The 14510-nt window shown below is 40.8% G+C and overlaps 1 protein-coding gene across 7 annotated transcripts in view; it reads left to right on the forward strand.

Moving 5' to 3' along the window:
• RBMS1 (RNA binding motif single stranded interacting protein 1) overlaps positions 1-14510 on the forward strand; it is a 142654-nt gene that overhangs the window by 36874 nt on the left and 91270 nt on the right. The window lies entirely within an intron of this gene.

Genomic DNA, 14510 nt, shown 5'->3' on the forward strand with positions numbered 1-14510 from the left:
ACCTGTAAAAACCCCTTCAATTTGGAGATCCATCCCAGAAACAGATTTATTTTCCCTTTAATAAAGTATCTTCATTACAAACAAAGCCTCCGTATCTCTGTGTGTCAGTCTGTTAACTGAGTTATTATACAAGTACTTGTTTTCTTAAACAATTACTGAAAAATATTTCTCTTAACAGCTTGTAAAGTAAAAGCAGTATTAAGAATAGCATGTTAGAATGCACCATCACATTTATGTTTAATTTGAAGGAAAAAGCAGTTGGTTATCTTTATATCACCCAGCAGGATTATGGTCTTATCTAGTATATAGGAATTTTGCAATTTTATGATGGCTATTATTACTTAATTACTAGCTCATCGAGACTTGCGGTGTTTTACGAGCACCAGAGAAATCCAGGATTCATTCCCCGCTGGGTTTTGTAAACTGGAGCAAAAAGTCACTTTGGATTGACACCTGTGAAAACAAGATTTCTGTTTCCCCAGAGCACTCAGCCGCAGGGCATTTGCAGCGTAAGGTGAAGGCTGGGCCCTGCAGAGCTCTGCTGGCAGGAATGTTAGTGCAGCCAGTCAGAGAAATCAGCAGGCTCTAGGCCTAGCCCTCAGTCGTCAGCGTTATCTGTACTCTCTTATCTTGTACCGTAAAAGAATCCAGCTGATTTCAGTAGCTCTCCACTTGGGCTGGCCTGCACAAATCAGATTGCAGCATTGAAGTTAGCAACATGATACCCATCATTCCATTACAGGGGAAAAAAAATCCCACTGTCTGCGGGCTGGATCAGACTGCAGACAACATGCTCTTTAAAATGCATAATTAAGGGATTTTTTGATTTTTATCCTTATGGAGTTTTGTTTTCCCAATTAGGAACAAAATTATCTAGGAGAAACATTTAGAAGAGTCCTGTGTGAGGCAGAGAAGAGAGCACCATTGTGTCCTATTCCACAGCCTGCACAAATCAGTGTCTTAAAAATAGTCTTTTAACTGAGGTTTTGTCTGTTTGATTTTTTAACTAAGTATTCTTGGAGGTATGGTGATACCTGGAATAATTACAAGATTTTAATGTGCCCATTTCACTGAGCATCAACCTCTGCAATAACACTTATCCATTAAATACCGTTTCTTTAGCCCAATTTAAAGTTTTAAGGTAATCCAAGTATGGTAGACATGGATCCATTGGGGCTGTCAGTTCCACATGCCTAACATGCCTTTCACTTTTGAGTTAAGCGGTGTAAAAACTGTAAGGAAAAAAAAAGAGAAAAAGGCAGTATATATGTAATTACAATTATTTTGCAATATCTTTGATTGTACCAGTCAAAACCATCCTGATCAAATAAAAGGTTTTCTCTAAGAATATCTATATTCTAGATAGTAGGCACTACAATTTTGATAGCATTTGTTCTGTAAACTCTTTTTTCCTTCTTACTTTTTAATGACCTATTGATGCCTCAAAAGCTGAAGTACTGCCTGTTTAGATTGGCTCATGGCCTTGCATCTTCAGGAAGGCACTGTGCCCCAAGACCTAAACCATCCTGGAAAACAGATTATGTCTCTCCCTGCAGTGACTCCGTGACCCCTCGCACCTACCCGGGGTGTGAGCTGGCTGTGCAACTAGAGACCCACAAAGTTATTATTGTGTCTGGGCAGCAGGAAGAGCTAAGAGTATCCAATTCTATCAAAACCTAACTCTGTGACCAGATGGGTGCCTGGCAGGACTGTGTGGCTGTGCAGATGTGGCCCAGGTCGGGTAGGAGCACACAGCAGCTGCTTTGCTGCTGCTGAGGCAGGGTGCACAGTGCAGGGCTCACACTGTGGGGACAGAGTGGTACCTGGAGCCCGCCTGGAGCTCCTCGCAGCTTCCTGCGCTGGTGCCCCGTTTGCTGAATGCCGGCAGTGTCACAGCCCTGAGCTGGGCAGGGTTCCTGGCACTGCTCACGGAGCACACTCGGTGTCGCTGATGCAGCAGGCACTGCCCTGGGTAGAGCAGGGGTGACCAGCATCCTGCCAGGTGTTGGCTTTTGGCTGTCTGGGCATTTGTGGGAGGCAAAGACAGGCATGAATGTAGTGACTGCCCGCAGGAAAGAGCCTGCTTAAAATGAGAACGTTGGCCTTTTGGGTACCACTGGGGACTGCAAGGTTGGAGTAGAAGGAAGGCAAAAAGGGGCTCAAAAGTGTGTCCATTTGGGTAATCTTCTGTTTCAGAGCAGGAGACGTTTGAGACAACTATAAGGCACAGCTATTGCTGGACTAAAGTTGTCACCTTTCAAAAACTTGGGGAAAAGATGACGTACAGTTTGGTTTTTAAGTAACCTTTACCAAGGAGAGCCCATTTGTGCCAAGTTTTCACTGCATTGTATCATGAAGCTTGTGCAGCTTTGATCCAGCACAGAGTTTACTTGAACTTCATTTAACATCTCAGAGAATTACAGCATCATTGATTCCAACCAAAATGTGCCAGCCAGTGTTCTTGACATTGCTGTTGCTTATTGCACTGCCCATTTGACTGGATTGTTATTGTTCAGATTCCTTTCTGGTTTTGTAATGGCTGCATTTCACATTAAAGTTCAATGGTTTAATTAAGGAAATGACTGAATAGGAAGTTACTGTTACCATGATTTCAGCTGTTGAAGAAAGATTTGCCCTGCACGTGAGGAAATTTGTGAACCTAAGCTTTTTGTTAAATGTGCAACATCTCCACATTGTTTTTTAAACCACTGATATTCATATTAATTAATCACACCATTTTCCTTCTCTTTGTGGAGGCTGATTAGTTTGTTTCAAAGCATGTAGTGTACCACAGCATCTTTCACTGAAGCATGGTTTTAAACAAGAGAGTATTTCGTTTGCAAGTTTCTTTGAGAATTGAAGACAAAACTAAGGACATTCTGTGTTTGCAAATGTCTCTCAAAATGAGAACATTTTACGTGCAGCTACGTAAACCCCCGAGTAACTGCTTGCTTTCAGTTTTGAGGCTGGTCAGGACTCTGCAGTCAGACTGCATCTTGATGCTGCTGTTCCCTTGGCAGTTGGGTGGGATTTAGAAGTTCTGCCTCTTTTCCCAGGTCTAGCCAATCCTGTTGTGTTAAGCAGCTGTCTGCATCAGAACATTAGGAAAACATATATATGAATATCTGCAGATTTAAACTGTATCAGTTTTCTTTTCCACTGCATAGCACACCCACATAAAGCAGTTGATTCAGTCCCACTAAGGAGTGTGGCAATGTCTGCTTTGAAGGGTGGAACAAGTGGCTGGCATGGATGTGGAGAGGGAATGCTATGGCAGGGAGAGACATCTCTTAAATCAGGTCTGCTATAAATGAAATCTCAGTGAAGAAAAGGAGCTCACATCTGTACAAGTAGTCCCAAGTCCCCATTCTGCCAAACGGTGTTTATTGGTTTGATCAGCTACCAGATAATTGCAGTGGTACAGTAAATAGTAAGCACTATCTGTCTTAGGAAGCCTGGAGTTTCTCAGAGGCAGGGTTTCCTCTCCCCCACTGCCCTCCCCCCCCATGTTTACTTTATAGTTTACAGTTCATGAAAGAAGCAAGAAGAAGGAGTAGTCCAGCCCAAACTGAGATCTGTAGGTAGATACCATAAAATAATTTCCATTGTAGGGTGAACTGCCTAGTAGGCAATCGACAGTGCCAGTCAAGAAGTAGCTGTGGTTAATGAGAGGCACGTTGCCTGGCTGGTTTAGCATTTCAACAAATGAGTTCTAGCAAAGTTTTGATTCAACTTGAATTTTATCAGCCAAACATAATAGGAAATTAGTATTTAGACAATTTTAAGCATTTAAACCAACTGTAGTTGAGGAATCTGAAGTATAGATTATAAGAGGATGTACTATTTTAAATGGCAATGTTATGGTAATACATTCTAGAATTAACCTTTTAGTTAATTTAAGACTGCCTTTTGTTTTGTTAAAAAATTAAAGGTCGTCTACAGTGGTGACATTTTAAAGACCTAACCTGATTTTTTTTAGTGGAAATAAACAGATTGTTTCTGTATCCTACGAAGACATTAGTAAAAACTGCAGCAAGGAAGCCCAACGTGAGTTGTTATTTGTGATGCTGCTTAGGCTGATTTGTGGCCAGGTATTACATATTTTGATACAAAATATATAATTACATATTTTGTACAAAATATATCATATTATTGGGGTTTTTTAAACTAAGATGCAAACTGGGCTTTATTTTGCAGTTTAAGTCATTTTTATCTCAAAGACTCAGTTTCTCCTATTTTTCTTTTTTATTCTGTGAGAATGAAGAAAGAAAAATCTGGTCAAATCTGCTGGTGAAACTAAGGCTTAGCCCACTGAATATAGTCACCAAGGGATTAATGCAGCTCTCTTGTCCTTTTTTCACTCTGGCTTAGATCCTGCAAAATCATGTGCCTACATGATTTACACCCATGAACTGTCATACTGTATGTCATCGCTAGGAAAAAAAGGTTTATTCTGTCTCAAGTTACTAAATACTGAATCAGATTTTAAAAAGTCAAAGACCTCATAGTGTCAGAAAAAGTTAGGAGTTGGTTACTGGTGGCAGGAGCAGTTGAAGTTGGTATTAAAATATAAGGATTTTTCTTTACTCATACCTCCTGTCATTCCATTTGTAGTTGATTTCAGAGCACTCCTATTTCTCTGAGTAATGTCATTTCCATACGTGCACACACAGAAGTTAATGGTGTGCTTACACAGTCTGAGGCACTGGTGGGAACAACCCTTCTGTGGAATGAAGTAGCAACTTTAGTGGAAATATAATGAACAAGGGGATTAAAATGGAAGCATTTAGGCATATTTAGATTTCAACTTTCATGTCTTTTAAGTGATGTCTGTAATTCTGATGAAAATTCTTCTTGAGTTGTGAAACAGTGGGCTCTACTCAGAAAACAATCTAAAATTCCTTGGATGCAAAATGTATTTTTTCACTTAGTGCAGAATGTGATTTATATAACATCTCAGCTGACATGATCTGACATGTTTTTATGAATTCCTTTGCAAGGCAAAAGTGCCTCTAGTTGCAATTTATAGTAATGAGACTGTCTGCTGTAGAGTAACTGATTACAATGAAGGTATAAGAAGCAGGCATGTTTGCCTTTCCAACTCATTACCCTTTCCTTGCTTCTCGAGTACCTAAGCCCGTGTTCTGGAGCAGTGGTATCTCTGGGTCTCCAAAAGCATTCTGTTTGTCCAAACACATTTTTGTGTACTTCACCAAATGTAGTCAGATGGTATTTTGGACTGGAGTTCAGCTAATTGGGTTGAATACTATATCTAACAGATAAATTTGAAAAACACAAAAAAGCTCTGTCTGTAAACAGATTATATAAACAAAAATTTACTGAAAACTTCTCCATGATCTTTAGAATAGTGAATGGTAAATTGTGTCTTAGGGTCAAAAGCAATATTATGATAGTGCCCAGTTGTCTTTATGGTGTACTTATGGATTATATTGGGGGACAAGTGGGTCAGGTCCTGAAGTGGGCAGTTGTTTACTTGTGGTTTTGATGGATAAATAGCAAAAGCCTGGTGTGTATGCATAAACATATATTCACAGATTCATGTTAAAACCCTGTTGAGAAAGTTATCCAAATTTAAGTCCTGCTAGAGGAAGATCATCTTATTTCCTCCTTGTAAGAACTCATAGAAAGTTCCCATAGCCATTTGCTGAAATAATTTTTGTCTTAGAGCCCCATTCAACAAACACAGCTGGCAGTTTTGTTCTTCTGAGAAATGAGTGTAGCAAGCTGTACTTGCAAGCAGGGAAACATTGTGAAGATCTGGCCCCTGGGGAGCTTAGTGCAAAATTCTTTTTGAACATCCCAGAATGGAGAAAATCCTGACTATGCAGAGCCTCTGACAGAAGCTGCAATAGTGGAAGATAGGGGGAGGAGTTGCCAAGGCAGTGAAGAACTTCAAAGAACACTGGAACTAGGGGCGAAAGTTCAGCCTAATTCTTGTGTTATCTGAACTCGCTCACCCACCTCACTTGCAGTGCATCTGCATAACACATCTGGGTCTGGTTGTTGCAATAACTTCACTTTTCTGGAATATGACTGAAAGTGTATTGTTGAAAAAATTATTGTAATTTGGTTGAAAATGTTTCAAGTAAAATTCCATGAGGGAGGCCTAGACTGAGCGAAGCCACCCAGCCTGCTCCCAGGAGGGACACACACCTTCCCTTCCCCCAGCTGTGTGCTCCTGCCACTTCACTTGTGAGGGTTTTGTTAGACACCTCAGTGACCCAACTCAACTCCCTGCCATGGCAGAAAGAAAAGCTGCTGGGCTAGTGACTTGAACCAGTAAGCAAAAGGAAGAGTGGATTAAGCAAAGGACTCATAACCACGAAGCTACAGCAGGAGGGAGGAAAGGAATAGAAGCTGTCTTCCTTTTCAGCATCTGTAAGCATTAATTATATTGAGGAATAACTCAGTAAATCATAGAAGTGCAATGTAAGTGCTTTCATTCTGGGTGAAATCTGGGACTTGCTGGTAAATCTATTGATTAGACCAGGATTTCATTTCAGGTTTTATCTTTGATTTATGTGCATTGATATTTGTGAGCAGACCTTTGAAATATGGTTGTGCAGTATCTGATAAATACTTTGAATCCAACTCAAGAGAATGTGTTGAAAACAACTCTAAGAATCTATTTACCTAAATAAATGTAAAACTTAATTATGATGCAATAAAATATTTTCCCACCATGATTTGTGCTGCTGCCAGCCCATGACACTTAGTATGGAACATAAGTAAATAAGTCTATGAGTTACTCCCTGAAATAAATTGTCCTAGCCATCTTGATTAATTTACTGATTACTGAACATAAATATTCAGATCATATCTGAATTTAAATTACAGAAACTCAAATGCTGACGGTGAAGACACAGACTTGGGGTAGCAATGCAGTTGGTTGCTAGTTTAGCTGGGAGCAGAAGTGGCAGAAGCCCCGTTTGCTGCTGATGGATAGTGTGTCAGAAGATGACTTTGGTGTTCAGCTCCTGCTTTTCACCTGTCTGTGGCACATCAGCAACACCCTACACCTTCAGGATCCTATAGCCCTTAGGGGAAGGGCTGCATCAGCAGGAGCTGCACCCTTGTTTCACCTCTGAGGGTGAACTCTGCAGGTTACTGGGCTGTGGGGAACCTTCCAATGCCAATGCTGAGTGCCTCCACGGTGGAGGTCTTTCATTGCCATAACCATGAGCCAGATGACCTTTATGAGCACTGAATTTACATGGGAGGAAGAATTTTCTTGTTTTAAGATGTATCTGTTGATCATTTTGTTCTGTGCTATATTGATGTTGTGGAGGTGCTGCAGATGTAGCAAGTACACAATTTCAAAATTCAGAGGGGTAGAGCATGTACTTCTACAGGAAAAATACAATTTGCAGCTTCTTTGGCAGACCAAAATACATAATGCCTTTCAGAAATGTAAGCTATTCCAGGTACTTCAGGAACTATTCTATCAAGTTTTATGTGGATATTTTTATTTTAAAGATATCGAAAATGAGATAAGATTAAGGGTCATTATTGAACATTTGCTTAACTTCTGACACATGACTTTGTTTCTTCACTTTATACTCTAAATTAGGTCATTACAATCAGATTGTGCATTATAAACAAACATCTTTGCATTTATATGTAATTATAAACCAAACACAGAGGGTAAAGGCTGTAATTTTGAAACAGATAAAATGTATATGCCCTTTTGGAATCTGTATGTAAATTAGTTTCTCACACTCCAGCCGAGATCATGTAAATGGACCCCAGAGAGCTGGTACAGTGCTGATGGTGTACTCAGGAGAGTAAAGACATTTGCAGGTCAGAAATGAGGTTAATTGACAGGGAAGTGTGTGAGGACAGGAAAAATTTGCACAGTGCTTGTCAGTGGGCAGAGCTGTCAGTTCTTCACTTGGCTACTAGTATTTGTTGAACAAACATGACAGGACTTCATTTCAGGAAAAGGAAAAAAAGCCAAGAAGAGTCATTTTAGGACAACAACTTTGGAAAGAGTGGTGTTTTGTGGTTTTGTTCCAAGGTACCCATATGCATGCAGCCACTGTACACAGTCCCCAGTCTGGCTTGTCGCTGCTGCTGGTGAGGCTGCTGCCTGCAGCAGGGCTTTGCAGAACAGGACCTGCTCTGGCTTTTCCTCGGGTATTCTTCAAGACCATGCTTGAGTGTACAGGCCTGACTTTGCACTAGTGATGACAACTCCATCTTCTTTATGTATCATATCATACATGACTTTCTCTGTCCTCTTCCTTTTTTTCCATGTGTGTTAGGATTCCTGCCTGCTCCTCATTGCATTACTACAAATTTGCTTACAATGCAAATAGTGCCTGTTTCATTCATGGATTCAGAATGTATGTCCCTATTTATAGATGTGCAAAGACCAGGCAAGAGGCTGAATTTTTTTTTTCTATAGCTGTAGTGCACTGATAAATCTGAAGCTTTTTCTTGGCCTTACATACCAAAAAACAACACACAAAGGAAAAAAATTATGTCTGGCTGATTTGTGGTCACACCTTCCACTCTAACCATTGTGCAGTGATTTATCTTTTCATTGGCATTAACTGTTCTCAATCTTAAAACAAATTTTAATTGTAGAAGTCTTTTAATTTCTTTCTTATTTCTAAAATTCTCATGAAATAGTAACCATTTAAGCCTGGTCAATATGGTGAATCATGTCATCCAAGAAAACCCAGCACAGCAAAATTGAATGTACTGTGGCTAGAAAAAGCATTTTTTCTGGTTAAAAACCAGAATATATGACCTGCTTTAGAACCTCACAATGTGAAGTTTAAGAAAAAAATTGTGTATTTCCAGATTTTGCTTCTTTATTAATACATGTATTAAAATGTAAATAAGTAAATATATAAAAATCAAATAGCTGCATGAAGTCATTGTTTCCTAGAAAATACTTAGCAAATATTTTTGCTTTCTTCTTCTATTGTTCCATAAATTTATTCTGCACAAATTATAAAAATGCACTGTCAAAAAAGCATGTCAAAACAGTAAGCTATTCTTAGTAGTCTCTTTTAAAAAATAAATATTATCCAATATAATGTTGGTGAAATTTCTGCATAGTTAATAATAAAGCAGGAAAAGCAATATGCTTTGTCATTTTGGACAGACTTTATTATTTTATTCTATAATATATTCGGCAGCTGTTTACACACTTTGACTACTTTATAGTTTCAAACAAGTGTCTGGCAACATTATCAGGTCAATGGCAGAAATTACATCTTTAAGAGTCATTTCAGTTCATTCCACAAATGAGGATTGGATTTTGTCTTGTGTTTTAATTACTGATTATGAGCAGCCTCCTTAAATTTCTCTTACATAGTAATCCTTTACAGTAATTATGTTTCATACTTGTGCTTCCCAGAATATACAGGGTATATTTAGGAAAGGCATTTGTTTGACAGTGGAAATGCTTCCATAAAGTATCTTGTTGTGTCTTTCAAATAATAAATAGTGCTTTCCATAATATAAAATGCTGGCATGGCATTAGCAGGAGATTGTGTTGCTCACTATGTTCATATTCTTAATACCAGTCATCAGTGAAGGAATGGCAACAATTATGTATAATTGTGCAATTTATATTTAGTGTCTTTCCAAGAACATTTAAGGAAGCATGGAAGGAATGAACAGCAAGCCAAAATGAACAGGAGTCAAAGCATATCACTGGAGGTACAACCCCAGTGGCTACAGCGGATGCATTCTGTGAGCACTGCAGGGAGCACAGGACTGCTCTTTTTTCACAGTGAGCTGTTGGATTTAAGGGAAAAACCTCTGCAGTATAGGTGATGGGAAAATCAAAGACAGGTTGGAGGACTCCCAGAGAGAATGAGCTGATGCGTTCAGATTAAAAAGAAAATGTTACAGTGATTGTGCACACATATTTTATAATGAGTGACTATTTTTTTTTTGTATTCTAGTGTAGAGTATAAGTAATTTGGTATTTTGGTACCAGTATTTGAAATGGTACAGCTGGAAAAGATTATTTGTTTTCCCTTTTGAGATCATCATGGGGATTTTTTTCTTATTGTTGAATATATTCATGTGAGTATTTTGAAGACTGCATTCTTAAACAACAGCTTCTCATTGTGTATGCAATGCCTCACTCTTAGTAGATCATATACTTCTGCAGAAGTCATTGTTTCATAATAATGTTTGTTTTCTAATACAAAGGAAAATTTACAGAAGATTTTATATATTAAGTATTTGGCATGTTCACAACATTACTATGTCCCATTTCTACTGACTTCTCCTCTTCCTCCCTTAGCTAGATACAGATTTCTTTTATTACCTGCATACTGGGAATGCTTAAATAAAAACAATTAATTATGAGATAACTTATCTCTGAAGGAGCTTCCCGTGTAATGAACTTTACTGTGTTCCTTTGGTTGTTAAAAATTCTTTTCATGCTTTAAGTTCTAATAGATGAATTAAAGCCAAAATTTAAAAATCTGCTTCTGTTTGATACTCAGCTTCATGTATCCCTTTATTAACACTTTACAGGAAATGCTTAATATCTCTCAAAGTTCAGCCCTACATTCTGCTTCCTTAGCTTGCATAGGGTATTTAAAAGTATTTTTGCATTGTTGAGGCTCAGCTTCCTGCCTACTCTGGTTTTTATCTTTCTCCATATGACCATGTGCGAGGAGAGGATGGATGCTCAGGGAACTGAACAGTGTGGCAACAGTCTCCTCAGTACCCTCAGGATGGGGAAATGAGGTGCCCACAGTCACCTTTCCACAGTGGTTCTTCAGAAGGCCCTGAAGTGGTCAGGAGAGCAGAGTTGTAAGGAAATTCAGGAGATCCAGTCTGGACTCACAGGGTTTGCAATAGACTGTAAGTTTCCCATTTAAAGCAGATCCAGGGCTGAGAGACCATCTGCCCTGCAGAGGCACTGAATGCCCTCAGGGGAAATAGCTACTTTGGTTGAATTTTGAGATAAGTAAGGGGAGCCATGAATTTGATTTAGAACAGAAATGGTAAAGGAGCAGCTTAAATGCGTAGAACTGTTTTTAAAATTATGGCTTAGTTTTGCCAGTCTACTGTTTGTTAAGATTGATAAGCATTACTGGAAAGATTCTGTCTCAAGGTTTTTAGACAAGTCTTTCTTTCTGTATTTATAACCATCTCTCTGCAAACCTACAAGCAAACTAACAAAACACAACATGTAAATTGTTACATTGTATTTCTGAAATGCATCAAAGCTGCTTGTAAGTTTACCCTTTTTTCCTGAATAAGCAACTCTGGGTAACTTAAAGAAGCTCTGAATGATTTGTAGAGGAGGCACTATTAGACCCTGTGGTCACCTTTTTCCCTCAGGATCAAAAGGAATTGCTCATTTATAACTGCAAGCAGCAATACACCTGGCTACCTGCAAGTCTGCTCACACCTGTTGTATGCAGTTAATAACGAAGTCCTTGAAAATATGATTTTTATGATTATATTTGCATACGTTTTACAGATTAGGCATCTCAGTTTTGGCATTGCTAAGTCAGTAAGACTGAGACTGTTGTTTGCAAACAAGGCATGCTTCTTGCATCTCAGAAAATATGTAGGAAAACTTTTGTCAGTACTTGAACTGATATATCACTGCACAAGGACTGAAAAGTCCAGGCACTTCTCTCGAGCTTTTTAAACATAATCTCAAGTACAGGGTTTTACAGAGAAATAATTTTGCCCATGTTCAGGAATAAGAGCAAAGCAGCTTTTCCATATGAGCATAGCTTCAAATTGGAAGGGACCTCAGAGGTTCTCTAGTACAACCTCAGCATCAGCAAAATGATCAGGTCAGGTTGCTTTGGGCTGTGTGTATTCTGGTCTTGGAAATGCTCAAGAAGGGAAGTGCACAGCCTCTTGGAGCAATGTCTGTCTGTCCTGATGTCCAGTCAGAAACTTGCTTGTTTCAATTTAGCTTTGCTGTCCCTTTCTCTCCAGACACACTGCTGTAAGGAGTCTGGCTCTGTGTTCTTGATAACATTGTCAAATCTATTGGAAGGCAGCTATTTCCCTGTTTGAGACCAAAATGGAGACAGATTAATTAAGCCTTTTAAAAACAGCAGATAATGCTGATAGGCACATTATCACTTAGGAAATTATATCAAGTTTTCTTCCCAGAAAATTCTGTAATGAGTTTTTCCTTAACAAAAATAAATAATCAGATACTGTTAGATTGTGATCTAGTAGATGTTTACATGATCATATTTGTTGTTATGTGTTTTCCTAATATGTAAGGAAAGAGAGTACTAGTAACTGAGAGAAATGGGTCACATACTGAATCTAAGAGAGGGAAATCATGTCCAAATCACAGGAAGCCTTGGGACATGTGACAGCAGAGCGAGCAAGACGGCAGCGTTTCAGATACTGCTTTGGAATATTCTTGAGAGCCTTCCCCGGTGTGACAGTGACTGAGACCCAATCGAGCATATAGTGTTTACATCCCTGCAGCCTCTTCCCTGGGGGTGGGGCAGGAAGAGGAGAGGGAAGGAAGCAAGGGATGATTGATGGCTTTTGAAAAGCTTTTCCCTGCGAGGGGAAGGTGTGGTCACTATACACATCTCCAGCTAACAAAGCCCTCCCGTAGGTCGAGCAGACTTTGTCACCCCTTTGGGGTGACTGCAACACTGTCCAGAAAATATTTTTCTTGTTTTTCAGTTGGGAATAGAAATCTGAGCAGGAGAAGTGGCCTGTCACTCTTCCAGTTTGTACTGCTTTAAGACAGTTCTCCAGCACTGAGTCTGATTGTGACATCTGTGACCAAGGGTTCTGAAATGAGTCAGATTGGAGCACAGATCGACTGCTGTGTGTGCCACATCTCAGGAAGGCATGAGTACACAGCTACACTTCTGTCAAATTAAGCCACAGGTACACGAACATTTAAGCCAATATAATCCAGTACTGCTGCCAAAGCAAGCCCTCCTATCCACCCTCTCGCCCCTGCCTATTTTTGCTCTCTGCTACCTCCTCCATTACACTGGCGCAAGCAGCAGCACAAAGCCACATGCTGAACCCAACAAAGGAAATAATCTGGAAAAAAATTAACCTGATCAGAGAGAAAAAAAAAAAAGGTTTAATCCAGAATCAGTTGCAAAACTGTTGCTTTTGCAGCACTGATGCCAACTGATGTTGCTGTGAAGCAGGCATGAGGCCTTAACCAGGCCAGGGAGTCTGAATTTACCCTAGCATTAAGCCTCTGGCATTAGCTTTATGCCAGCAGTGGGAATACGACTGTTCGTGATCCAACATGAAGTTAGGGTAGTACAGACAGACAGTGCCTGACTTGACATAAAGTCAGCTGGTACAAACTTATTCCATCAAATAATCTCCAGTGCCAGTGATCACCATGTGGCTGCAGTGCTTTTCATCCAGTACGAGTACGCCTTAAACTTGTGTTATCAAATTGAGACCTAATGGAATGAGATCCATTTTAGGACTTGAAAGACAGAAAAAAGGAAAGTTATGCAGAATGTAGTTCTGCCAAGTGTTGGTGCTTTCTTGTTGTTTTCTGTATTCAGATGGGCTCTGATCTGTTGTAAAAATATATTAGGATACCAAAATACTTAGAGATTATTTCTAGGGAAGTCAGTAATTGAAGATTATATGTTTTTGTAAGTACTAGCATTTTCAGATGTTAGTTGGCTTTTCAGTAATGAACTATCTGGCAATTTTCTGTTTCTTCCCAGCTGTTTCCTATGGCCGTGTTGGGGTGTATGGGATCGGGGCCACCGTATTGTCAGAAAGAGGAAGAGAAACCAAAAGGTGCCTGATGATGCATGTCCGTGGCAAAGTTCTTCTACAGTTGTCACTGATCAGTCGGTGGCCTGGCAGAGCTACAGCTCTGGACTTTCTTAGAAACTAGATTGTCAACATCAGTGGGTAATGTAAATATAGTAATGTAAACAGTGCAGAGTACCAGGAGTGAAGTTGGAAACTCCTTGTCTCCATACGTCCCTGTCTTGGAGCCTAAGAACTGTAGCGTTTCCTAGGCCTAAATTTCGTGAAGAAACTGAAGAATTTCCCTTCACTTCCCAAATGCAGCCTTGAGGCACCGGAGAGGGCTGTGACCGGATGTTCCTCCCCCCTCCCCATCCCTAGTCAAGAAAAACTTAGGAGAGTTGAAGGGCGCGGTGTTTGTCGCCTCGGCGCGGCCAGCCGCGCGGTGTGGGGGTGCACGGGGCGCGGCTGTCTGTCCGCGCTCAGCCGGGGCTCCGCGGGATGTCCCGCTCCGGCCGCTCGGGGCTCGGGACCCCGCCGGGCGCGCCCCGCGGCGGAATGCGCGGCACGCGGCCCGCCGCCCCCCCGCGCCCCTCTCAGGCGCAACCATTGCTCTGCGCGGGGGGGTCCGCGCCCGCCGCCCCGCTCCGCGCCTCCCCTGGCGCCGCGCCCCGCTCCGCGCCCCCCCTCCCCGCGCAGGACGGGGCGGGGCGCGAGCACCGCGCCCGCTCCGCGCTTCCCCGCCGCGCTCGGCGCTCCCCCGCCCGCTCCCTCCC

Source organism: Ammospiza nelsoni, chromosome 7 (genome assembly GCF_027579445.1).
Source record: "Ammospiza nelsoni isolate bAmmNel1 chromosome 7, bAmmNel1.pri, whole genome shotgun sequence".
NCBI classification, from domain to species: Eukaryota; Metazoa; Chordata; class Aves; order Passeriformes; family Passerellidae; genus Ammospiza; species Ammospiza nelsoni.